The 27,265-nt window shown below is 41.3% G+C and overlaps 1 protein-coding gene across 1 annotated transcript in view; it reads left to right on the top strand.

Moving 5' to 3' along the window:
- Nucleotides 1–5,664: 5,664 nt before the first annotated feature.
- The window catches only part of LOC110498022 (tetraspanin-9), a 313,946-nt gene continuing 292,345 nt past the window's right edge, over nt 5,665–27,265 (top strand). Inside the window, exon 1 of the mRNA XM_021574569.2 lies at nt 5,665–6,003. The gene's annotated coding sequence lies outside the window, so the exon portion shown is untranslated. The remainder of the gene's footprint in view (nt 6,004–27,265) is intronic.

The following is a 27,265-nucleotide window of genomic DNA, read 5'->3' as shown; positions in this document are numbered from 1 at the left end:
ACCAGGCAAGGAATCAGTGGTTAAAGATAAACATAATACTTTACTTAGAAATTATAAAGTTGCGTATAAAGCACCTGTAAAAATTGGTAAACCTGAGGAACCACTGGACTTGTTTGAGTGAGGCAGGACGAGGCCAGTCGGTGACCTCCCTCACTTTTACGGGGTCCATTTGGATGCCGGCGGTAGAGATAATGTGGCCTAGGAAAGAAACTTGGGATAAATGGAACTCACACTTCTCTATCTTGATGTATAGTTGAGTCTGCAGGAGGGGACTCAGGACTTGGCGGACTTGCAGGATGGTTTCCGGAAGGGTCTTGGAGAAGATCAGGATGTCGTTGAGGTTAACAAAGACAAACCGATTCAACATATCCCTAAGCGTGTGATTGACCAATGAAGACTGCCGGTGAGGTCGATAATTCGATGGGCATGACTAAATGGCCACTCGGGGTGTTAAAGGCAGTTTTCCATTCATCTCCCTTCCTGACTCTCGCCAGATTGTAAGCGTTGCGGAGTTTCAGTTTGGTGAAGAATTGGGCCTCATGGGTCAACTCCAAGGCGGTGGACATCAGGGGTAGGGGGTAACGATTCTTAATCTTAATCCTGTTCAGCCCTCTAATCGATGCAGGGACGCAGACCTCCATCCTTTCCCACGAAGAAGCTTGCACCAGCTGGGGATGTAGAGGAGCGAATGAAACCTGCCTGCTGCAACTCCCGGATGTAATTGTCCATGACTGCTGCTTCAGGGGTCAAGAGGGAGTACAGAAAAGTATTGTTCTTCAATAGATGCCAGGGAATACGGCGAGACTCTTGGTGGGGGTCTTAGGCATTTAGTCTGGCAGTTCTTGTTCCGTGGACCAGGAGAATAGTGGGTTATGTAGCACTAGCCAGGCGTACCCTTGGATAAGGGGGTTCTCAAGAGCAGTGATCAAATGAAAACTAAAAGTCTAAGTGTTCACCCCAACCTGCAGTAGAATGGGCTTGGCCTGATATTCCACCGGGCCAGAGCGGCGTCCATCGAGGGCTTGAATCTGCAGAGGGATGGGACATTTCACGCAAGGGATTTGTAATTCTCTGGCAAAGGCTTGGTCAATGAAATTATCCACGGCCCCGGAGTCTACAAAGGCTTGAATGTGGTGCTGACAGTTGTCCCAATGGATGGTTGCGGGTAGTGTCAGACGATGACCGGGTAGCTGGGTTGTAACTGCACAGCTCATCAGGGTCTCCCCTTGTCCTGTTGAGTCCCGGCGTTTCCGGTCAACTCTGGGCTTGTAGAATGGAGGTGGCCGAGACCTCCGCAGTAGAGGCAGTAGCCGTTGCGCATGCGCCTGTCACGTTCCTGTGGGCTCAGATGTGTGCGTCCCAGGTGCCTGAGCTCCTCAATGCTGGGCTCGGGGGGCTTGGGGTGCTCCGGAAACCGGGATGTGTCAAAAAGGAGCTGTCTCAAACGTTCTCGGATGCCAACCCTGATGGCCAGCGTTATCAGGGACTCGAGGTCCTCTCCCAGTTCCAGAGCGGCCAGTTCATCCTTGATGGAGTTAGACAGACCCTGGTGGAAAGCCGCCCCAGTATTCCACCCACTCTTGGCGGCGAGGGTGCTGAACTCAATGACGAAGTCAGCCAATGGTCTGGCCGCTTGGCAGAGGTTGAACAGTCGGCTATCCGCTTCTCATCCGCTAACTGGGTGGTTGAAGACTCGTCGCAGCTTGGCAGTGAAGGCTAATATGGAGCTGCAAGATGGTGGCTGCTGTTCCCACACTGCCGTTGCTCACGCCAGGACTTTGCTCGAGAGTAGAGAGATGATATAGACCATCATGGCCCAATCAGTGTGGAACGAGGAGGACTGTAGCTCTAACACCAGAGAGCACCGGAGGATCCGGAGGGTCTCTGATATTTGGGAGAGTTGTTCTTGCTGCCGCCCCAGCAGTGCTCCTTGCTGGGTTATAGCATTCTGGATCTGGGTGATCTCTGCTGGGTCCATGTTGAGGAAGAAGCTTGCTGTGACGTGGTGAGGTTGGACCCAGGTGCAGAGAAGAGACCAGACAAGGTGCCAGACATGTGCGTACTTGACGCGAAGTCAGGTGCAGGAGAGCAGAGAATTGTGAACAGGCGCACACTTAATTACGGCAGGAGAGATATACAGATGGACGCAGCTGCGTCAAAAACCTCCTCCAGCCAACAAGGCAAAGTGTATAGCGTGCACAATAGTCACACAACATAAATGTATAACAATTCAAATAAGCTTTGTGAAGACACACGGAAAATAACAAAAGCTTAGCCTAGTGAGCACAATACGTAACACACAAATAATTTCACACAAAGACATGAGGGGGAACAGAGGAATAAATACATGTAGTGGGATTGGGGAATGCGAACCAGGTGTGAATGGAACAAGACAAAACAAATGGATAATAGAAAAATGGAGTGGCGATGGCTAGAAAGCCAGTGACGTCGACCGCCGAACGCCGCCCGAACAAGGAGAGGAGCCGACTTCGGCAGAAGTCGTGACACAAGGAATCAGTGGCTAAGGATTAACATAATACTTTACTGAGAAAACAGTAGCCGCAGGATCACACTACACTTGAAAAACAACAAAAAATAAATAAAAAAATATTTAAAAATTAAAACAATTAAAATAAAATAAAAATGTAAACCTCACTCAGGAAAAAAACACACACAGTAAACAAGCTTCTACAAAGGACAACAGAAAACACACCTTATTTTAATGTCTGAATGTAAGATGTTAGCTCCTGGAGTTAGGGTTGGTGGAGGCTCCATTAAGAGGTTTTTAGTGAGCTGTCAGGTTGTCAGGTTTTTAGTGAGCTATTTTAAAGAAATAGAGACTGATTTCCACTCAAATGGTTCCATACATGTGTTGTTTAATGGTTATGCCATTTAGATGTCTCGATAACGCACTGTTAGTATGACAGAGGATATCTCTTCACAGGTTTATTGATCTCACTTTTCCCACTTTGTCAGTGTTTTCAGGTGGTAGTTTAAAAACTAATGAGGGATAATTCTATTTTGAAACTCATGGGCAGAGTTGGGCGTGCCAGTAGAGTTGGGGGTGCCAATAACAACTGCATGGTAAACATATGGATATTTATGTTTCACATAGTGGATCTGATTCTCACCCTGATGATAATGGTAGGAGCTTAAATCCTGTATAATACCTACTGCCTTTGTGCCCTTGCGCAAGGCACTTTACCCCTAAGCAACCCCTGCGCTGATCCCAGCCTGTGATGTATGTGTGGAGTGTCAAATTGGGTATTGTACAACTAAGCAGGGTTGGTCCTGGTCAGTCCCTGCATGGGAGACCAAATGCTGCTGGTGGTGTTGAAGGGCCAGTAGGAGTCACTCTTTCTTCTGGTCTAAAAAAACCACCCCTATACCACAGGGCAGAGATTGGGGACATTGCCCGGTGTAGGGTGCCATCTTTTCGATAGGACGTTCATCGGGTCTCCTGACGCTCAGTGGACACTAAAGATCCCACAACACTTATTGTAAGAGAAGGGGTGTTTACCCGTGTCCTAGCTAAATTTCCAATCAGACCCTCTTACCATCATGACCACCTAATCCTCCAAAGTTTCCAATTGGCTCATTCATCTCCCATCCTTCCCCCTGTAACTATTCCCCGGGTCGTTCCTGTAAATGAGAATGTGTTCTCAGTCAACTTACCTGGAAAAATAAGTCAAAAGAATATGCAGACAGATGAACCAATAAAGCAAATGTTGTATTACTGTATTGTATCTAATATCTTCATGTCGTAGGCCTAAAGGGAAGTCAATTGCATTTACAGTTGAAGTTGGAAGTTTACATACTCTTAGGATGGATTCATTAAAACTCTTTTTCAACCACTCCACAAATTTCTTGTTAACAAACTATAGTTTTGGCAAGTCAGTTAGGACATCTACTTTGTGCGTGACACAAGTAATTTTTCCAACAATTGTTTACAGACAGATTATTTCACTTATAATTCACTGTATCGCAATTCCAGTGGGTCAGAAGTTTACATACACTAAGTTGACTGTGCCTTTTAAACAGCTCGGGAAAATTCCAGAAAATGATGTCATGGCTTTAGAAGCTTCTGATAGGCTAATTGACATCATTTGAGTCAATTGGAGGTGTACCTGTGGATGTATTTCAAGGCCTACCTTCAAACTCAGTGCTTCTTTACCACGTTCATCTGTACAAACAATAGTACGCAATTATAAACACCATGGGACCACGCAACCGTCATACCGCTCAGTCTCCTAGAGTTGAACATACTTTGGTGTGAAAAGTGCAAATCAATCCCAGAACAACAGCAGAGGACCTTGTGAAGGTGCTAGAGGAAACAGGTACACAAGTATCTATATCCACAGTAAAACAGGTTCTATATCGACATAACCTGAAAGGCCACTCACCAAGGAAGAAGCCACAGCTCCAAAACTGCCATAAAAAAGCCAGACTAGGGTTTGCAACTGCACGTGGAGACAAAGAGCGTACTTTTTGGAGAAATGTCCTCTGGTCTGATAAAACAAAAATAGAACTGTTTAGCCATAATCACCATTGTTATGTTTGTAGGAAAAAGGGGGAGGCTTGCATGCCAAAGAATACCATCCCAACCATGAAGCATGGGGGTGGCAGCATCATGTTGTGGGGGTGCTTTGCTGCAGGAGGGACTGGTGCACTTCATAAAATAGATGGCTTCATGAGAAGGGAAATTATGTGGATATATTGAAGAAACATCTCAAGACATCAGTCAGGAAGTTAAAGCTTGGTCGCAAATGGGTCTTCCAAATGGACAATGACCCCAAGCATACTTCCATACTTCAAGTTGTGACAAAATGCTTAAGAACAAAGTCAAGGTATTGGAGTTTATTATTATTACACAAAGCCCTGACCTCAATCCTACAGAAAATGTGTGGGCAGAACTGAAAAAGCATGTGCGAGCCAGGAGGCCTACAAACCTGACTCCGTTACACCAGCTCTGTCAGGAGGAATGGGCCAAAATTCACCCAATTTATTGTGGGAAGATGGTGGAAGGCTACTCAAAACATTTGACCCAAGTTAAACAATTTAAAGACAATGCTACCAAACACTAATTAAGTGTGTGTACACTTCTGACCCACTGGGAATGTGATGAAAGAAATAAAAGCTGAAATAAATCATTCAATCTACTATTTCACATTCTTAAAATAAAGTGGTGATCCTAACTGACCTAAGACAGGACATTTTTATTGGATTAAATTTCAGGAATTGTGAAAAACTGAGTTTAAATGTATTTGGCTAAGGTGTATGTAAACTTCCGACTTCAACTGTATTTTATGGAACAAAAATAGTAGTAGCACATTAGTAACTTATAAAACAGCATTGGGGTTTAGGTTTACCTATAGACTAGGCCTACTAATGTTGCTTGTGACAAAACACTGAAAGGTCACCTATGTTATTTGACAGGAATAATCCATTGTTTAACAATACTTAAATTCCCCAGGACTGAAGATTCGGCTTTCAGATCTTCACTTTACGGGATACGATCTGTGAGTCATAGTACATCAATTCCACTCAATGGCAAAAAAACAAGGATTGTTAAAAAATTAATGGTTCAGTTTTGGAATATAGCGGTCCCTCCAAACATCACATTCTTAAATAGACGTCCGTATCATGCCTGTAGGAGTCAGCAAACTAAGCTTCTCCACTTTTCTTCCCCCAGCATGCTCCATTTCCTTATCCAACGGGAGAAATACGAGGTCAGTATTAGCAAGTAAACGAGATTCAGAAGTAGGCTACAGAAAGTCACTATTTACGTCTTTGCTAAATACCCCGTCTTCCTGGACACCCTATGGAGGGACAAAGCTCGAACAAATTATGAAACAGTAGGGCTAATATCTCGCTGTAGAAAACGGAATGAAAACTTTGTTCATTGCTTGCAAGTTCCCAGGCATGTTTTTTTCTGGATTTGCTCTGCGCTGATACAAGTCTGACAGTTTACGACAAAGTAATTTGTAAGGTGATTCTCGACAGGTAAGACCGCATATTAAACTCTACATTATATTGTAGTAATTCACAGTACTGTTTTAGACAATTAATGGGTGTTTCGTTGTTGACAGTTCAATAACTTTACCAAGTTTGCTGATAGCTTTGTTTAGCTGAGCTGCTGATTTCACGAGCTGTTAGGGCTTCATACAGAGCACGTATAATTTGTTACAATGCGACAGACACAACGATCATGTTGTGTAGTCTACCATAAAATAACATCACGTTCACATGATGTTAGTTACATGGGATTAATGTGTGAACATGTCACTATAGGCTACTAAATTAATACAAAGTAAAATGTAACCTCATGAAGTCTGAAGAAACATTATAAGCATAACATTTGAAATGTACTTTTCGGGAAGACGTTTTCACATGTGATTAGCCAACTGAGCATACAATTTGCATAACATGGTGCCAGCAGAAATTGCTGCATGCATCATTCCTAAAGGAATGCATAGGGGTTATTATTCCTCTCATGCAGAGACCTAAGCAATGTGAAGTATCAAGATAAATTCAGAGCACTTTGAGGAGGAACAGCTGAGAGGCGGCTAGTGCTGATCTAGTATGTGGGAAGCATGCCCTGTCGAACAACTGTCTTCTAGCTTGAACAACTGTCTAGTTTGAGTGCCATATTGTGTTGCAAAGGATGTGTCTGAAGCACAGATGAAGCCTATTTATTGCTTTAACAATGCTATCATGTCTGTATCAATGGCTTTTCAGACCGGCCGATTTAATTAGGGCCGATTTCAAGTTTTCATAACAATTGGTAATCTGCATTTTTGGAATCCGATTATGGCCGATTCCATTGCACTCCACAAGGAGACTGCGTGGCAGACTGACCACCTGTTACATGAGTGTAGCAAGGAGCCAAGGTAAGTTGCTAGCTAGCATTCAATTTATCTTATAAAAAGAACAATCAATCTTAACATAATCACTAGTTAACTACACATGGTTGATATTACTAGTTTAACTAGCTTGTCCTGCGTTGCAAATAATCAATGCGGTGCCCGTTCATTTATCATCGAATCACAGCTTACTTTGCCAAACGGGTGATGATTTAACAAGCGTATTCGTGAAAAAAGCACTGTCGTTGTACCAATGTACCTAACCATAAACATCAATGCCTTTCTTAAAATCAATACACACAAGTATATATTTTTTAAACCTGCATATTTAGTTTAAAAAAATCATGTTAACAGGCAATATTAACTAGGGAAATTGTATCACTTCTCTTGTTCTGTGCAAGCAGAGTCAGGGTATATGCAGCAGTTTGGGCCGCCTGGCTCGTTGTGAACTGTAATTAATTTGCCCGAATTTTACATAATTATGACATAACATTGAAGGTTGTGCAATGTAACAGCAATATTTACACTTATGGATGCTACCCGTTCGATAAAATATTGAACGGCTCCGTATTTCACTGAAAGGATAAACGTTTTGTTTTCGAAATGATAGTTTCCGGATTTTACCGTATTAATGAGCGGTGGTAGGCAGCAGCAGTCTCTTAAGCATTCAGCAGCACTTTCCTGCATTTTCCAGCAGCTCTTCGCAATGCTTGAAGCACAGCCCTGTTTATGACTTCAAGCCTATCAACTCCTGACATTAGGCTGGCAATACTATAGTGCCTATAAGAACATCCAATAGTCAAAGGTATATGAAATACAAATGGTATAGAGAGAGAGTCCTATAGTTCCTATAATAACTACAACCTAAAACTTCTTAACTGGAAATATTGAAGACTCATGTTAGAAGGAACCACCAGCTTTCATATGTTCTCATGTTCTGAGCAAGGAACTTTAACGTTAGCTTTTTTACATGGCACATATTGCACTTTTACTTTCTTCTCCAACACTGTGTTTTTGCATCATTTAAACCAAATTGAACATGTTTCATTATTTATGAGACTAAATTGATTTTCTTTGTATTATATTAAGTTAAAATAAGTCTTCATTCAGTATTGTTGTAATTGTCATTATAATATATATATATGTATGTATGTATGTATGTATGTATGTATGTATGTGTGTGTATGTATGCCGATTTAATCGGTATTGGCTTTTTTAGGTTCTCCAATAATCGTTATCGAATTTCGGCGTTGAATCATTATCAAAAATCATTATCGGTCTAATTCCTTGTTTAGCCTATAACCATTGTCATTCCTTTTAAAAACTTCTTATGGACCAAATCCCGTTAGCTGGATTAATTTGACAACATCCGGTGAAATGGCAGAGCACGAAATTCCCCCAAAATTATTATAAATATTTAACTTTCCTACATTCACAAGTGTAATACACCAAATGAAAGCTTTACTTCTTGTTAATCTAGCCACTGTCAGATTTCAAAAAGGCTTTATGGCGAAAGCAAACCATGTGATTATCCGAGGACAGCACCCCATCAAACAAACACATGACAATCATATTTCAACCTGCCAGGCATGACACACAACTCAGAAATAACAATATAATTAATGCTTATCTTTGAAGATCTTCTTCTGTTGGCACTCCAATATGTCCCAAACATCACAAATGGTCCTTTTGTTCGATTAATTCCGTCGTTATATCCCCATTTATTTGGCGTGTTTGTTTCAGAAAAACACTGGTTCCAACTCCCCCAGCATGGCTACAAAATATCTAATAAGTTACCTGTAAACTTTGTCCAAACATTTCAAACAACTTTCCTTATCCAACTTGAATTATTTTAAAACGTAAATAATTTATAAAATTTATGATGGAATAAACTGCGTTCAATAGTGGATAAAATGAAAGTGGAGCGAGCTTCAATTCACGGGCCCCAAACAAGAGTACACTTGGCTATACACGCAGAAAGGAAATGGCTACTTCTTCATTTCTCAAAAGAAAAACATCAACCAATTTCTAAAGACTGTTGACATCTAGTGGAAGCTATAGGAACTGCAAGCATATTTCTATTAAAACGGGCTTGCCATAGGAAACTAATGGAAAACATATTGACCTCAAATATTTCCCTGGATGGATTGTGCTCTGGGTTTTGCCTGCCAAATCAGTTCTGTTATACTCAGACATTAATCAAACAGTTTTAGAAATGTCAATGTTGTCTATCCAAATCTACTAATAATATGCATATCCTAGCTTCTGGGCCTGAGTAGCCGGCAGTTTACTTTGGGCACGCTTTTCATCCGGACGTGAAAATACCACCCCCTATCACAGAGAGATTTTAAGTGACAATCTACAGTTCAACCGATAACAACCCGGTCACCCCACCACTTTTTTAGGTAAACAGTTTAGGGGCTGGAGAAATGTAACCACTCTCAAATTCATAGATGGAGCTATGGATGCAAGTACTGACCATCTATCTATAAGTTCAAAATAATAGTTTATACCATGTTTTGAGGCTATACAGTTTTTTTTTTTTTATGTTTACAATAAAGCAAGTAGAACATCTTTGTAGTTGGGTTTCTGATGGGGCAAGAAATAAGTTAGAGCCATTTAAAATTATATTCCTCAAGATTGCGGATTGTCCCAGATTTGTGGCTGTCTGGATCCCTGCTGTTATTATTTTTTTCAATCTTCCCTGTGACCTGCCCTGTCTGGAACGGAACTGAGGAGTAACAGCGAAACCTACATTGTTATCATGACAAAGACCAAAGTTGGCAGGAGTACTGTTGAGGACCGGGGTGTGTCTCTATCACAGGTGAAGGATCTTTTAAATGAACAAAAATAGTTCTACAAGCAGTTGTTACAACAGCAAGAAAATAGTGTTTTGTTCAAATACTGGTGGAGTCAACTATTATAATAATGGACAACCTGACCAGAGAGGTCCAGGACTTGAAGAACTCATCGAGCTCCCAGGGTCAACTCGATGAGTTTAAACAGGAGAATGGCAAGATGACAGCAATCTGTAAGTCATTGAGGAAGGACCACAGTTCTGTTTGTGAATCCATGATAACAATTACGGAGAAATCGGATTATCTCGAGGGACAATCAAGGTGGAACGACATGGTTGTGGATGGAATCTCAGAATATCCACATGAGACCTGGACGGCGTCTGAGCACAAAATGATGGAAATGATCTCAGAGAAACTGAAGATGGACCACAGGAAGATTGAGGTGGAGCTCGCCCACAGGACTGGAAAACCCACCAGGTGACAAACCCAGGCCGTTAGTGGTCAAGTTACTGAGGTTCAATGACAGGGTAGTTGTTCTGGAAAGAGCCAAGAACTTGAGAGGAACATATATAGTGCATTCAGAAAGTATTCAGACCCTTTCTCTTTTTCCACGTTTTGTGATGTTGCAGCCTTATTCTAAAATGGATTGAATAACACTTTTCCTTGTCAATCTACACATAATACCCCATAATGACAAATTGAAAAGTTTTTTAAAATTTAATTTGCACATTTATAACAAATTTAAACATACCTTATTTACATAAGTATTCTGACCCTTTGCTATGAGACTTGAAATTGAGCTCAGGTGCATCCTGTTTCCATTGATCATCCTTGAGATGTTTCCACAACTTATTTGGAGTCCACCTGTGGTAAATTCAATTGATTGGACATGATTTGGAAAGGCACACACCTGTCTACATTAGAGGTCGACCGATTATGATTTTTCAACACCGATACTGATTATTGGAGGACCAAAAAAGCCGAAACCGATTAATCAACTGATTTTAAAAAATGCAATCATTTTTGTTGTTTTTGTTGTTTTTTGAACACTTATTTTAACCTAATATAATACATAAATAAAATAAATTTAGCCTCAAGTAAATAATGAAAAATGTGCAATTTGGTTTAAATAATGCAACAACAAAGTGTTGGTGAAGAAAGTGCAATATGTGCTATGTAAGAAAGCTAAAGTTTCAGTTCCTTGCTCAGAACATGAGAACATATGAAAGCTGGTGGTTCCTTTTAACAAAGGAAACAACTACTAGAAGGCTCAGTGCGAGTGACTTTTGAAACGCTATTAGCGCATGCTAACTAGCTAGCCATTTCACATCGGTTACACCAGCCTCATCTCGGGAGTTGATAGGCTTGAAGTCATAAACAGCGCAATGCTTGACGCACAATGAAGAGCTGCTGGCAAAACACACGAAAGTGCTGTTTGAATGAATGTTTACGCGCCTGCTTCTGCCTACCACCGCTCAGTCAGATACTTAGATACTTGTATGCTCAGTCAAGATTATATGCAACAATGCAGGACACGCTAGATAATATCAAGTAATATCATCAACCATGTGTAGTTAACTAGTGATTATGATTGATTGTTTTTTATAAGATAAGTTTAATGCTAGCTGTAGTATCTGGGATCTACATCTGTTTATATTAGTTACTGTGCTGTTACTAAGCAGTAATGCATTACGGCCGTGTTACGTTACTACACCTAATAGGAAATGCACATGCGCACTGGAATGCCGCGAACTGTAGAGCACGAGTGGTTTTGACTAAACAAAAACTAACGGTACTCCCGTCTCCTGCCTGGTCATTTCTCCACAACACAGATATTACACTAGCTAGCAACTTACCTTGGCTTACTGCATTCGCATAACAGGCAGTCTCCTTGTGGAGTGCAACGAGAGAGAGGCAGGTCGTTATTGCGTTGGACTAGTTAACTGTAAGGTTGCAAGAGTGGATCCCCCGAGGTGACAAGGTGTAAATCTGTCGTTCTGCCCCTGAACAAGGCAGTTAACCACCGTTCCTAGGCTGTCATTGAAAATAAGAATGTGTTCTTAACTGACTTGCCTAGTTAAATAAAGATTAAATACAGGTATAAAGGTTGTTGTTTTTTTATCGGCAAATCGGCGCCCAAAAATACAGATTTACGATTTATGAAAACTTGAAATCGGCCCTAATTAATTGGCCATTCCGATTAATCGGTCGACCTCTCGTCTATATAAGGTCCCACAGTTGACAGTGCATGTCAGAGCAAAAAACAACCATGAGGTTGAAGGAATTGTCCGTAGACCTCCGAGACAGGATTGTGTCGAGGCACAGATCTGGGGAAGGGTAACAAAATATTTCTGCAGCATTGAAGGTCCCCAAGAACACTGGCTGCCATCATTCTTAAATGGAAGAAGTTTGGAACCACCAAGACTCTTCCTAGAGCTGGCCGCCCGGCCAAACTGAGCAATCGGGAGAGAAGGACCTTGGTCAGAGAGATGACCAAGAACCCGATGGTCACTGTGACAGAGCTCTAGAGTTCCTCTGTGGAGATGGGAGAACCTTCCAGAAGGACAACCATCTCTGCAGACGGAAGCCACTCTTCAGTAAAAGACACGTGAAGGCCCGCTTGGAGTTTGCCAAAAGGCACCTAAAGGACTCTGACCATGAGAAACAAGATTCTCTTGTCTGATGAAACCAAGATTGAACTCTTTGGCCTGAATGCCAAGCATCACATCTGGAGGAAACCTGGCACCATCCCTACGGTGAAGCATGGTGGTGGCAGCATCATGCTGTGGGGATGTTTTTCAGCGGTAGGGACTGGGAGACTAGACAGGATTGAGGGAAGGATGAACGGAGCAAAGTACAGAGCGATCCTTGATGAAAACCTGCTCCAGACCACTCAGGACCTCAGACTGGGGTGAAGACAACGACCCAACAAGACAACGACCCTAAGCACACAGCCAAGACAATGCAGGAGTGGCTTCGGGACAAGTTTCTGAATGTCATTGAGTGGCCCAGCCAGAGCCTGGACTTGAAACCAATAACACATCTTGAGAGGATCTGCAGAGAAGAATGGGATACATTTCCCGAATACAGGGGTGCCAAGCTTGTAGCGCCATACACAAGAAGACTCTAGGCTGCAATCGCAGCCAGAGGTGCTTCAACAAAGTACTGAAAAAAGGGTCAGAATACTTATGTAAATGTGATATTTCAATTTGCAAACATTTCTGAAAACCTGTTTTTTGTTTTGTCACTATGGGGTATTGTGTGTAGATTGAGGGGAAAAACACAATTAGTTCATTTTAGAATAAGGCTGTAACGTAACAATGTGGAAAAAGTCAAGGGGTCTGAATACTTTCCGAATGCATTGTATGTGAAACTGATAGATGCACACTCACACTACATGTTAATGTTTTTAAATGTACTGTATGTAAATTGAAATGTATTTTTTGTTGTCTAACCCCCTTAAGACTAGATATCACCATTGGCTTTGGCTAATGGGGATCCTAATAAATCAAATACAAAATCAGATTGCGCCATTTTAAATGTATTTCTTGCATTTTCCATTGTCTTGGATCTGATACGTTTCCTCAAAAGCACTTGGTCGATATTGTCAACAGCCACATTTTTGGCTTTAACCTTTATTTCCATAGACAGTTGGCCCTGTTTTTATTTTTATTATTGAGCTCTTACAGTTGAGCCATGAGTGAAAAAGGGTGACTTTTGGGGTGCATCTCATTCCTTCAGTGCATTCTCCAGATGTTATGTGCATTGCACTTTACATGCTTTGAAGCATATTCAACGGTTCACTTGTAGGCCCGTTGTGGCTGACCACTCAATATACTGTACAATGTCTGTCAAGCCTGTACAAACATTTTGTTCAGACATTTTCTAATTTATCAGTCTGTCAAGTGTTTTCCAAGTCCACCTAAACAGACCAATGTCCCTTCATACCAAATTTTGCCATACTTTCGGATTCTTCACCCTCTGCAGAGGGAAGTGTTGAAGCACAAACCAAATAGAACATTTTTATTCTCCAATTCATTCATACGCCCAATACAGAAGTCAGAGTACGCCTTTTCTAAATAAGGCTAATGATTTATGGGGAACTGTTTTTGCTTTTCTCTCTGCCTTTACACACGGCTGTCTGGTTCACATCCTTGCTCTGGCAGAGGGAATTAATTTACCTTTGTTAAGCCTTCTGCTTTGCAGTTGACCCCACGTTTTCTCAAACCCTTCCTGCTCTAATGCTGGCCACGGGTCTGTGACCTCTTAGACCTGTAACTGAGGAGAAATGTCAATTTCCCGTTTTATGTCCTTCTCAGAGGAGTGATGTGAATATGTAGACATGTAAAGATGGATGAGTTCTTTGCTACATACCTCATATGGATATCTCCCCTATATCCCTTACAAGGAAGGCCCAGGGATAATTAATAGCAATGCCGCACCCAAAGACAAATGACCTCACTCCAGGACCCTCATCTGTTTTTCATTGTTTTGAGCCCTTCATTGGGCTGGTTTGCTTAATGAAGCCAATATAAAACTGCCTTCAAAGGGCACTGTGCACAGCAATCCCTCTCCATGACTATTTGGAATGAATGATCATACTCTGTGCAGCTCATAGAACTCCTCAGATACGCTGGTTAATTCATAGCAGCAGTGTTAGACAAACAGCAGCAGTCCCAATTAGGGTTGGAAACTTTACGGTCAATTTCTGGAATATTTCAATGGGAAGTTACACCCTGGAATTTGGGGAATTTTGTTTTAAATTCATCAATAAAGTTAGCTTATGACAGTGAACCTTTTTTTGTGTGATACACAAGGCAATTCAAGTTATTGTGGCATATTTTGGTTAAGCTATCCTCAATTCAATGAAATTGCAACCCTCTGCATGCACAGTGCATTCTTCCATCACATGCACAGCTGATTCTCAAGATCTTGCACACTAATGAGATGCTATTGAGCCCACACTACTACACTGTCTGAGCAAAGGACTACATGCTTTCTGGTAAGTTTTGATTACAATACTGGGTGGGGTGAATATATTTTATACGACATACATTATATTTTTTGTTATCTAGTAAGTAGTAGCCTACAGCAAAGTGTGTTCATTTCTAACTTCAATTTCTGGTAGTTAGTTTTTTGCTACCATGTGGGTTTTAGCTTGCTTGAGCCTGTTTCCATACATGTTTCATTTTTAAAACATTTATCTTACAAAGGAGTTGTTTAATCTGACGGCATAACTATTTATCTGTACATGGAATTGTATTAGTTTGTAATTATTTTAGTTTTTTTTCAATCCTTTACAGGGAAATTCCACGGGCACTAGCTGATGTGTGGAGACATTTCACTGCAGCTAATGTCGAAGGAAAAGCTGAGTACATTTGCAAAAACTGTGCCAAATCATATGTGAAGAATGCAACAAAGATGTAGAATCATCTGGCCAAGTGCATGAAGTTCCCTTAGCGCTCACAACAAGCAACCTCTGACAAAAGACCCTCTACTTCTATTAGAGGTGAAAATGATGAATCAGACACGTTATCGATAGCAACAGCTCATGGTCCTCCTGGAATCAGAAGGTTTTTTTGACTCAATGGAGGAACGTAGTCAGAGAAATGCTGATGAATGTCTTGCTCGAGCTGTGTATGCAGCTGGTTCATCTCTGATGCTTCCAAGTACTGGACGAGTTTTCTGAATGTTCTTCACCTAGCATACACCCCTCCAACCAGACATACTTTATCTACTAATTTGCTGGATGCAGAGTTCAACAGAGTTCAAGTGAAGGTCAAGCAAATCATACAGAAAGCAGATTGTTTTACAATCGTCTCTGATGGGTGGTCGAATGTTCGTGGCCAAGGAATAATTAACTACATCTCCACCCCTCAACCAGTATTCTACAAGAGCACAGACACAATGGACAACGGACACACCGGCCTCTACATTGCAGATGAGCTGAAGGCAGTCATCAATGACCTTGGACCACAGAAGGTATTTGCACTGGTGACAGACAATGTTGCAAACATGAAGGATGCTTGGTCTAAAGTGGAGGAGTCCTACCCTCACATCACACCCATATGACTGTGCTGCTCATGCATTGAATCTGCTCCTCAAGGACATCATGGCACTGAAAACAGTGGATACACTCTACGAGAGCCAAGGAATGGTTAGGTATGTGAAGGGTCATCAAGTTACAGCAGCAATCTACCTCACCAAGCAAAGTGAGAAGAATAAGAGCACCACATTGAAGCTGTCCAACACCCGTTGGAGTGGTGTTATCATGTTTGACAGTCTCCTGGAGGGGAAGGAGTCTCTCCAAAGAATGGGAATATCAGTCTGCCAATATGGAGTGGGCTCACTCAACATTTTGCCGAAGAACACAACCATGAATAAAGAAGGGTACCAACACATCCTCCGAGAGCTACTTCTCTCAACCACCCAGGAGCAGTCTGGTGACGAACAATACTTTTTCCAGCATGATGGAGCACCTTGCCATAAGGCAAAAGCAATAACTAAGTGGCTTCAACTTCATATAATTGTCAATACAAGCCTTTGACACTTATGAAATGCTTGTAATTATACTTCAGTATTCCATAGTGACATCTGACAAAAATATCTAAAGACACTGAAGCAGCAAACTTTGGAAATTAATATTTGTGTCATTCTCAAACCTTTTGGCCATGACTGTACAGTTGAAGTAGGAAGTTTACATACACTTAGGTTGGAGTTATTAAAACACGTTTTTCAACCACTCCACAAATTTCTTGTTAACTAACTATAGTTTTGGCAAGTCGGTTCAGACATCTACTTTGCATGACACAAGTAATTTTTCCAACATTTTTTTTACAGACAGATTATTTCACTGTATAATTAATTGTATCACAATTCCAGTGAGTCAGAAGTTTTACATATGCTAAGTTGACTGTGACTTGTTGTGGCAAAATGGCTTAAGGACAACAAAGTCAAGGTATTGGAGTGGCCATCACAAAGTCCTGACCTCAATCCCATAGAAAATTTGTGGGCAGAACTGAAAAATCGTGTGTGAGCAAGAAGGCCTACAAACCTGACTCAGTTACACCAGCTCTGTCAGGAGGAATGGGCCAAAATTCACCAAACTTATTGTGGGAAGCTTGTGGAAGGCCTAAGATGTATGTACACTTCTGACTTCAACTGTATGTTGAAAACATTTTTGGGAGATGCGATGGATCATTAGGGAATCATTCAATATTCCCTTTCATTTGTTGTACAGTCAAATCATCCCATGTGAAGAGTCAGATCATTTAATAAAATTTCAATTTGTAACTACATCTTTTTTTCTTCTATTGGAAGCACTTAATTGCAAATGTCTACTTATGATAAGGTAAAATATTTGTTTCTGTCTGCGTATGATGTGGTAAATATATCCAATGCAATATGGATATTGCATATATTTCTGTTAATTCCCACGGAAAGTTCCCACCTCTGAATATTCCTCAAAATATGCAACCCTAGTCCCAATTATGTTTTTTTTGCCTCTGTGTCCCATAGGCTACACTCATGGTGACCAGTTAGAGCCCTTTTCCGCTGCCCCTTCATGAAAGTTCCCATTCTCCTGGACAGTCTGAACAGCACTGGGTAGCTCCCATGCCACTGGGCCACAAAGGCTGCTATATCAGCATTTTTTTGTCCCTTTGACATCTGGCTCAGGGTCTCAGTGCCAGTCTGTACCCTCTGTGGCTACAGCTCAGGGCCAATCACAAACAGGAACAAGGCTTGGCCTCTGACTGTGCATCTACCCCTGGCTGGCTCACAAACAGCAGCTCAGATCACACCCATACTTTTCAAACTGCTCATTTCAGGATGAAGACAGTAAATGTATCCATGTTTTTCTGTGCTGTAGTGCACATTTATGAAATGCTTCTCGGATGCAGCCTCCAGCTATACATACGCTGTGAGCACATTCTGTGTCGATATTTTGACACTGCTATTTGAGCAACCTCACACTGCTGTTTACTATTTTAGAGCCATGCTTTCTGCATGCTCTTGTTTTTAAGCAGTATTTCCTTTGAAATCTCAGTGTGAACCGGGGAATGGAGGCATCCTGTTGTGTTGCGCTTGCTGTCAAATGGTAGGGAGCCTTTTGCTCGGTTCCCTTGCGGTTAATGGTATCTTGTTTAGACTGTGTTGGGTTATAGTGTTTCAGAACTGTTGTTCTGGTGTGACTGCCAAAGCATCCCCTGCCATTAGCTCAGATTACTTCAGCTTCGGCAAGGCTTTTACAGGTGCTACAATGACCGTATTATGAATGGGAAGACAAGCTGTGTCCTGCTCAGACTGAGAGGTGTTGATATCTTCCTTATCGGCTCAGAATTGCTCTGTTATTTAGTATTTTGGTAGATGATGGCAAATACAACATGTCTTATTACCTATAAAGGCTAGAGTTCCTGAGAAAGACTTGACTGGCTGTTACTCTACGATAAGTCATGCTCAGTGCAGCCCTACCTCGTAGCAGTGGTAATGTCTAGCTTGTTGACTAATGGGGGAGGATTTCCTGACAGTGAATTTAGCCAGTGACAATTGTCTTTGTCTGGGTTTTTGGCAAGCCTTGTCTGGGCTTGGCCTCTGGCTGTTTTGAACTGTTATCTGAGTTGAGAGCCACCACTGCTGCATAAAACGGGACTTTTACAAGGCACCTATATAGCACTGGTGAGGTAGTAGATGATTAGACAACACCTTTAAGATCCCTATCAGCTACAGTGCCTTGCGAAAGTATTCGGCCCCCTTGAACTTTGCGACCTTTTGCCACATTTCAGGCTTCAAACATAAAGATATAAAACTGTATTTTTTTGTGAAGAATCAACAACAAGTGGGACACAATCATGAAGTGGAACGACATTTATTGGATATTTCAAACTTTTTTAACAAATCAAAAACTGAAAAATTGGGCGTGCAAAATTATTCAGCCCCCTTAAGTTAATACTTTGTAGCGCCACCTTTTGCTGCGATTACAGCTGTAAGTCGCTTGGGGTTTGTCTCTATCAGTTTTGCACATCGAGAGACTGAATTTTTTTCACATTCCTCCTTGCAAAACAGCTCGAGCTCAGTGAGGTTGGATGGAGAGCATTTGTGAACAACAGTTTTCAGTTCTTTCCACAGATTCTCGATTGGATTCAGGTCTGGACTTTGACTTGGCCATTCTAACACCTGGATATGTTTATTTTTGAACCATTCCATTGTAGATTTTGCTTTATGTTTTGGATCATTGTCTTGTTGGAAGACAAATCTCCGTCCCAGTCTCAGGTCTTTTGCAGACTCCATCAGGTTTTCTTCCAGAATGGTCCTGTATTTGGCTCCATCCATCTTCCCATCAATTTTAACCATCTTCCCTGTCCCTGCTGAAGAAAAGCAGGCCCAAACCATGATGCTGCCACCACCATGTTTGACAGTGGGGATGGTGTGTTCAGCTGTGTTGCTTTTACGCCAAACATAACGTTTTGCATTGTTGCCAAAAAGTTCAATTTTGGTTTCATCTGACCAGAGCACCTTCTTCCACATGTTTGGTGTGTCTCCCAGGTGGCTTGTGGCAAACTTTAAACAACACTTTTTATGGATATCTTTAAGAAATGGCTTTCTTCTTGCCACTCTTCCATAAAGGCCAGATTTGTGCAATATATGACTGATTGTTGTCCTATGGACAGAGTCTCCCACCTCAGCTGTAGCTCTCTGCAGTTCATCCAGAGTGATCATGGGCCTCTTGGCTGCATCTCTGATCAGTCTTCTCCTTGTATGAGCTGAAAGTTTAGAGGGACGGCCAGGTCTTGGTAGATTTGCAGTGGTCTGATACTCCTTCCATTTCAATATTATCGCTTGCACAGTGCTCCTTGGGATGTTTAAAGCTTGGGAAGTCTTTTGTATCCAAATCCGGCTTTAAACTTCTTCACAACAGTATCTCGGACCTGCCTGGTGTGTACCTTGTTCTTCATGATGCTCTCTGCGCTTTTAACGGACCTCTGAGACTATCACAGTGCAGGTGCATTTATACGGAGACTTGATTACACACAGGTGGATTGTATTTATCATCATTAGTCATTTAGGTCAGCATTGGATCATTCAGAGATCCTCACTGAACTTCTGGAGAGAGTTTGCTGCACTGAAAGTAAAGGGGCTGAATAATTTTGCACGCCCAATTTTTCAGTTTTTGATTTATTAAAAAAGTTTGAAATATCCAATAAATGTCGTTCCACTTCATGATTGTGTCCCACTTGTTGTTGATTCTTCACAAAAAAATACAGTTTTATATCTTTGTGTTTGAAGCCTGAAATGTGGCAAAAGGTCGCAAAGTTCAAGGGGGCCGAATACTTTCGCAAGGCACTGTATATGTGCTGTAAAGTTTAACATGATTGAAATGGTTGCTTCTCTTGGGAGGAAAAATGCTTTACTTGGAAATGAAGGCCTCATAATTGCTCTTAATTTTTAAAGGCCACAATCTGAGGGATTGGTTTGGGTCATGTTTTTACAGTAACATAAGGGATGTCTGGTCCTAGTGTTTCTGTAAAGAGACATTTAAAAAAAAAAACCAGCTTTATATTCGTCATTTCCAGCACCACCCTAACATCAACATATGTGAAAATGGTATGTTTCTATGTTGTGTGGAAATCATATGATTTTAACCAATTATGAGTAGGCATTACTGACTAATTGTCTACTAATATGTTGATGTAAGCGGAAAGTGTTTCCAATATCTTTTTTACTACAAAACGTAGTCATTTTCACATGTTGATTTTTGGGGTGGTGCTGGAAATGATGAATATGAAGTTGAAAGATTTTGAAATGTCCTTTATAAAGACTAAAACATTATGGATGACGTGGGAGAGAGTAAAGTGGAAACCCAAATAGAGTTTGGAAGATGAGTTGTAGTACGTATCTGTGAACCTTTTATTTAGCAGAGGCTTGATGGAGTATACACAGTCAGGCATGAGGGAGCAATTTCTTTGTGTCGCTTTAGATAACTAGTCTACCTTTCTGGAGTGAATATATTATTTAAAGTGATATTATTAATGTCTAACCCTTGCTATATTGGGTTGCAATTCAACTTTAATGATCATATCCAGTGTGAGTGTTATATGGAAATGATTTGTTTCTGGAGCTTGCCAGCAAGCTTAAGTCAGTTTGTGACTGGCCTGTGTTTGATGAATTGGCCCCATATTTTATATCTCCTACAGGACTGATAGAGGTAGTTCTAGGGGTGGATGGATCCCTCAGTATTCAGATCCTCTTGATCATAAAGTGACATTTTAATTGTCTATGAAACAGGTTTTTAATAATATACTTTTTGAGAAGTACCTCAGCATAATATGATAATTGTTGAAGTGTTGATGTCATCATGCTGTGGTGAAATTTTAACAATACAAAGTGGAACCTTAAGGCTCCTCATTAGTAGAGACGGACACAATACAGTGCCTTGCGAAAGTATTCGGCCCCCTTGAACTTTGCGACCTTTTGCCACATTTCAGGCTTCAAACATAAATATATAAAACTGTATTTTTTTGTGAAGAATCAACAACAAGTGGGACACAATCATGAAGTGGAACGACATTTATTGGATATTTCAAACTTTTTTAACAAATCAAAAACTGAAAAATTGGGCGTGCAAAATTATTCAGCCCCTTTACTTTCAGTGCAGCAAACTCTCTCCAGAAGTTCAGTGAGGATCTCTGAATGATCCAATGTTGACCTAAATGACTAATGATGATAAATACAATCCACCTGTGTGTAATCAAGTCTCCGTATAAATGCACCTGCACTGTGATAGTCTGAGGTCCGTCAAAAGCGCAGAGAGCATCATGAAGAACAAGGAACACACCAGGCAGGTCAGAGATACTGTTGTGAAGAAGTTCAAAGCCGGATTTGGATACAAAAAGATTTCCCAAGCTTTAAACATCCCAAGGAGCACTGTGCAAGCGATAATATTGAAATGGAAGGAGTATCAGACCACTGCAAATCTACCAAGACCTGGCCGTCCCTCTAAACTTTCAGCTCATACAAGGAGAAGACTGATCAGAGATGCAGCCAAGAGGCCCATGATCACTCTGGATGAACTGCAGAGATCTACAGCTGAGGTGGGAGACTCTGTTCATAGGACAACAATCAGTTGTATATTGCACAAATCTGGCCTTTATGGAAGAGTGGCAAGAAGAAAGCCATTTCTTAAAGATATCCATAAAAGTGTTGTTTAAAGTTTGCCACAAGCCACCTGGGAGACACACCAAACATGTGGAAGAAGGTGCTCTGGTCAGATGAAACCAAAATTGAACTTTTTGGCAACAATGCAAAATGTTATGTTTGGCGTAAAAGCAACACAGCTGAACACACCATCCCCACTGTCAAACATGGTGGTGGCAGCATCATGGTTTGGGCCTGCTTTTCTTCAGCAGGGACAGGGAAGATGGTTAAAATTGATGGGAAGATGGATGGAGCCAAATACAGGACCATTCTGTAAGAAAACCTGGTGGAGTCTGCAAAAGACCTGAGACTGGGACGGAGATTTGTCTTCCAACAAGACAATGATCCAAAACACAAAGCAAAATCTACAATGGAATGGTTCAAAAATAAACATATCCAGGTGTTAGAATGGCCAAGTCAAAGTCCAGACCTGAATCCAATCGAGAATCTGTGGAAAGAACTGAAAACTGCTGTTCACAAATGCTCTCCATCCAACCTCACTGAGCTCGAGCTGTTTTGCAAGGACGAATGGAAAAAAATGTCAGTCTCTCGATGTGCAAAACTGATAGACATACCCCAAGCGACTTACAGCTGTAATCGCAGCAAAAGGTGGCGCTACAAAGTATTAACTTAAGGTGGCTGAATAATTTTGCACGCCCAATTTTTCAGTTTTTGATTTGTTAAAAAAGTTTGAAATATCCAATAAATGTCGTTCCACTTCATGATTCTGTCCCACTTGTTGTTGATTCTTCACAAAAAAATAGTTTTATATCTTTATGTTTGAAACCTGAAATGTGGCAAAAGGTCGCAAAGTTCAAGGGGCCCGAATACTTTCGCAAGGCACTGTATGTGAGACATTGAGAAGACATGGGGGAGTGTGTGTGTGGTCATGGGACTACCGGTGTGTGATCATGGGACTACCGCTCAACTGCTGTATGCTCTGACCTCAAGATGATTTAGTCCCTACCTAAAGTTCATAGGCTAGTCTGTAGCATCAATCACTTATCACAGACACTCACTGCTCATTGCCTGACAACTCCTACCATTGACCTCTGTCTCTCACTCAGACCAGGAAAATAATATTATTGTTGATTTTCCAGCTGCGACTTGAACACATCTGTACCCCACGTCACAGGCCCTTATAATGTTTATTTGTGAGTTGCAGTGGGATAAATAATTTGTCAATACAGCATCTATTTCCTGCGCCAGCATAGTCTGACCCCTGTCCAATGTGAATGAGTAGCTTTTGTAGACCTAGCAGGGGAATTACACTTATTCCAGACAGAGTTGCTCACAACCTTTAGTAGTCAGAGCAGGGAACAGTCAGTTCCTGGAAAGTTTGTTTTCTTCATCCTCTCTGTTCTCGATTCGCATCTCAGATCAAGTCGATGTTTGTTTTGTCATATGCACAGGATACACAGTACAATGAAAAGCTTACTTGCAAGCTCTCCTCTCAACAGTGCAACAACAAATATATAAATTAAATAAAAACATTACATCAGTAGATTGTTCTGTTCATTTCTATCAATTTCAGTAGCAACCATGGTAATAATGTAGTAAAAACACCTACTACTAGGAAATATTATATGGCAATATGTAACCTAGTCCCTGAGCCACAGTGTCTGATTTCTGTCCAGTGTGAAGTAGAGATCTAGCTAACGCTTTTAAGAGGCCTACCATAACACTTCTGTACAGTGTGAAGTAGTAGCTACTATAAGTGAAGGACCTCAGAGAGTTGTCCCCAGTGTGACTAATGGCAGACAAGGGAAGCTCATTGCCAAGGCACAGCCATCTCTCCCTCAAGCTCCCGCCAGGCCTATAATCAAAAGCACCGTTGTGAGCTAGAAGAAAGGCAGGCTGGGCTTCTTGGCTAGGCTACCACACTGTGGCAATTTAAACAAGTCGGTAAACATGGACCTCCCTCTCGCTATTTCTCTCGACTTCCCCCGGGCTTCCTCACTGAAGACATATTATTCTGAACTCATCTCTTCTTTTTTATCAATGTTTTGCAGAATGAGGTCAGCTAGGCTGTCTGTCATTTACTGATGTCTATGAAGTAATAAACTACTGATTCGATGCTCCTATACTAGAGGTCGACCGATTTATGATTTAACGCCGATACCAATACTGACTATTGGAGGACCAATAAAGCCAATACCGATTAATTGGCCGATTTTTAAAAATATATATATTTTACATTTATTTGTAATAATCACAATTACAACAATACTGAATGAACACTTATTTATTTATTGTTATTTTACCCCTTTTTCTCCCCAATTTCGTGGTATCCAATTGTTTTTTTAAAGTAACTACTATCTTGTCTCATCGCTACAACTCCCGTACGGGCTCGGGAGAGGTTGAAAGTCATGCGTCCTCCAATACACAACCCAACCAAGCCGTACTGCTTCTTAACACAGCGCCATCCAACCCAGAAGCCAGACGCACCAATGTGTCGGAGGAAACACCGTGCACCTGGCAACCTTGGTTAGCGTGCACTACGCCCGGTCCGCCACAGGTGTCGCAGGTGCGCGATGAGACAAGGATATCCCTACCGGCCAAACCCTCCCGGTCGCGGCCGGTTACGACAGAGCCTGGGTGCGAACCCAGAGTCTCTGGTGGCACAGCTGGACACTTATTTTAACTTAATATAATACATCAATAAAATCAATTTAGCCTCAAATAAATAATGAAACGTTCAATTTGGTTTAAATAATGCAAAAACAAAGTGTTGGAGAAGAAAGTAATATGTGCCAATATGCAATATGTGCCATGTAAAAATGCGTGACATTTTAAATATGTGCCATGTAAAAAAAGCAAACGTTTAAGTTCCTTGCTCAGAACATGAGAACATATGAAAGTTGGTGGTTCCTTTTAACATGAGACTTCAATATTCCAAGGTAATAGGTTTTAAGTTGTAGTTAATATAGTATTTATAGGACTATTTCTCTCTATACCATTTGTATTTCATATACTTTTGACTATTGGATGTTCTTATAGGCACTATAGTATTGCTTCCACCCCTCTCCTCGCCCCTACCTGGGCTCGAACCAGGAACAAATCGACAACAGCCACACTCGAAGCAGCGTTACCCATCGCCCACCAAAAGCCACGGCCCTTGCAGCGCAAGGGGAATAACTACTCCAAATCTAAAAGTGAGTGACGTTTAAAATGGTATTAGCGCACACCCAGCTAACTAGCTAGCCATTTCACATCGGTTACACCAGCCATTAGGCTGATAGGCTTGAAGTCATAAACGGCGCTGTGCTTGCGAAGAGCTGCTGTTTGAATGAATGTTTACAGGCCTGCTGCTGCTCAGTCAGACTGCTCTATCAAATCAAACTTAATTATAACATAATAACACACAGAAATACGAGCCTTTGGTCATTAATATGGTCGAATCCGGAAACTATCATTTTGAAAACAAAACGTTTTAATTCCGTGAAATACGGAACCGTTCTGTATTTTATCTAACGGGTGGCATCCCTAAATCTAAATATTCCTGTTACATTGCACAACCTTCAATGTTATGTCATAATTATGTAAAATTCTGGCAAATTAGTTCGCAATGAGCCAGGCAGCCCAAACTGTTGCATATACCCTGACTCTGCATGCAATGAACGTAAGAGAAATGACACAATTTCACCTGGTTAATATTGCCTGCTAAACTGGATTAGTAGTTATAAGTAGTGATTATGATTGATTGTTTTTTATAAGATATGTTTAATGCTAGCTAGCAATTTACCTTGGCTTCTACTGCATTCGCGTAACAGGCAGGCTCCTCGTGGAGTGCAAGATGGTTGCAAGATTGGATCCCCTGAGCTGACAAGGTGAAAATCTGTCGTTCTGCCCCTGAACAAGGCAGTTAACCCACCGTCCTAGGCCGTAATTGAAAATAAGAATGTGTTCTTAACGGACTTGCCTTGTTAAATGAAGGTATACAAAAAAATATATATATTTTTTTTAAATCGGAATTCGGTGCCCCAAAATACCGATTGTTATGAAAACTTGAAATCGGCCCTAATTAATCGGCCATTCCGATTAATCGGTCAACCTCTATTCTATACCTGTAATTACTACATCATGTATCACTTCCCAGCTCTGACAGGGAATTTTTTTCCCTATTCATTCTCTGATCCAGAGTGAATTTAAAGGAGCAATTAGGGTTAAGTGCCTTGCTCATGGGGAAATTGACTGATTAAAAAAATATAAAAAATTCAACTAGTCAACTCAGGGATTTGAACCAAAAACTTTTCGGTTGCTGGCCCAACACTCTTAACCTCTAAGCTAGGCTTAACCGCTGGGCTAGGCTACCTGTCGACCTATGTGATCCTATAACCCCTATTATAATTGTATCGCTGTGCATCATGGAGCTCTACCGGAATGGATAGCTGCATCCCTGTTGTTGACTTGTGTTCTGGTAGGTGCTCAGAGGAGTTACACAACTCCACACTGCCACCTGCATTCGCAAAATCCTTGTGGTTTGGACTTCAACCATCGTGGTTTTGACTTGAGCTGTCGTGGTTTTGGACTGGTCTGCTCGCTCTGGCGTAAACTATATTTGACACCGCTTAAATACAGTCATTAGTGCATCTGGAAGCAACAGCCAAGCCTCTTCTTTCCCCTGCTGTCTGCCCCAACATCAGCTGAGTGACTAGTCATGGGTCATTTGCCTTTCAATCTCACTCTGATTCCCCTGCATTGCATTACTGCAAGTTGAACACAAGCTCAAATCATATTTGGGTTCCCGACTATTTATTGGTTCACTGAAATTCACAAATTGAAGCAAATGGAAGCACTGATTATGATGCTCTAAAGATGAAGTGATGTCAATGCTTTTCCTGGTGTATTGAGTCTGATGTCTGTCTGATTTGGATAGCTTCTCTGTAAATAGTTGTCCTTTTATGACCCTAAAATAGATGTTCTGAATGTCCTCCCCAGTGGTTTCACCAGGGACTATCAATAACATAATACATTCCACTCAAACATCTGGTATGTGAAGCCTCTCTTGTTCTCTTTACCTGTTGCATTGTGTGTGTGTGTGTGTGTGTGTTATATATTTTACTTTTATTTAACTAGGCAAGTCAGTTAAGAACAAATTCTTATTTACAATGACAACCTAGGAACAGTGGGTTAGAACAACAGATTTGTACCTTGTCAGCTCAGGGGTTTGAACTTGCAACCTTCCGGTTACTAGTCCAACGCTCTAATCACTAGGCTACCCGAGCTGTGTGTGTGCCTGCCTGTGCACCTCTTTATTTCTTTTAGCATTATATATATATATATAATATAATTGCTTTGACGCTGTGTTTATCTTAGAGAAAACAGAGTTACGCTGCTGGCAGTTTGAGTCAGCAGATCCATTCAGGAGGATATTCCTGACTTAGCACTTCCTCCCTGCTCTGTCTTACG

Source organism: Oncorhynchus mykiss, chromosome 2, assembly GCF_013265735.2.
Source record: "Oncorhynchus mykiss isolate Arlee chromosome 2, USDA_OmykA_1.1, whole genome shotgun sequence".
NCBI classification, from domain to species: domain Eukaryota; kingdom Metazoa; phylum Chordata; class Actinopteri; order Salmoniformes; family Salmonidae; genus Oncorhynchus; species Oncorhynchus mykiss.
The sequence above is the reverse complement of the archived record's forward strand: the minus strand, read 5'-3'. Positions and strand labels throughout refer to the sequence as shown.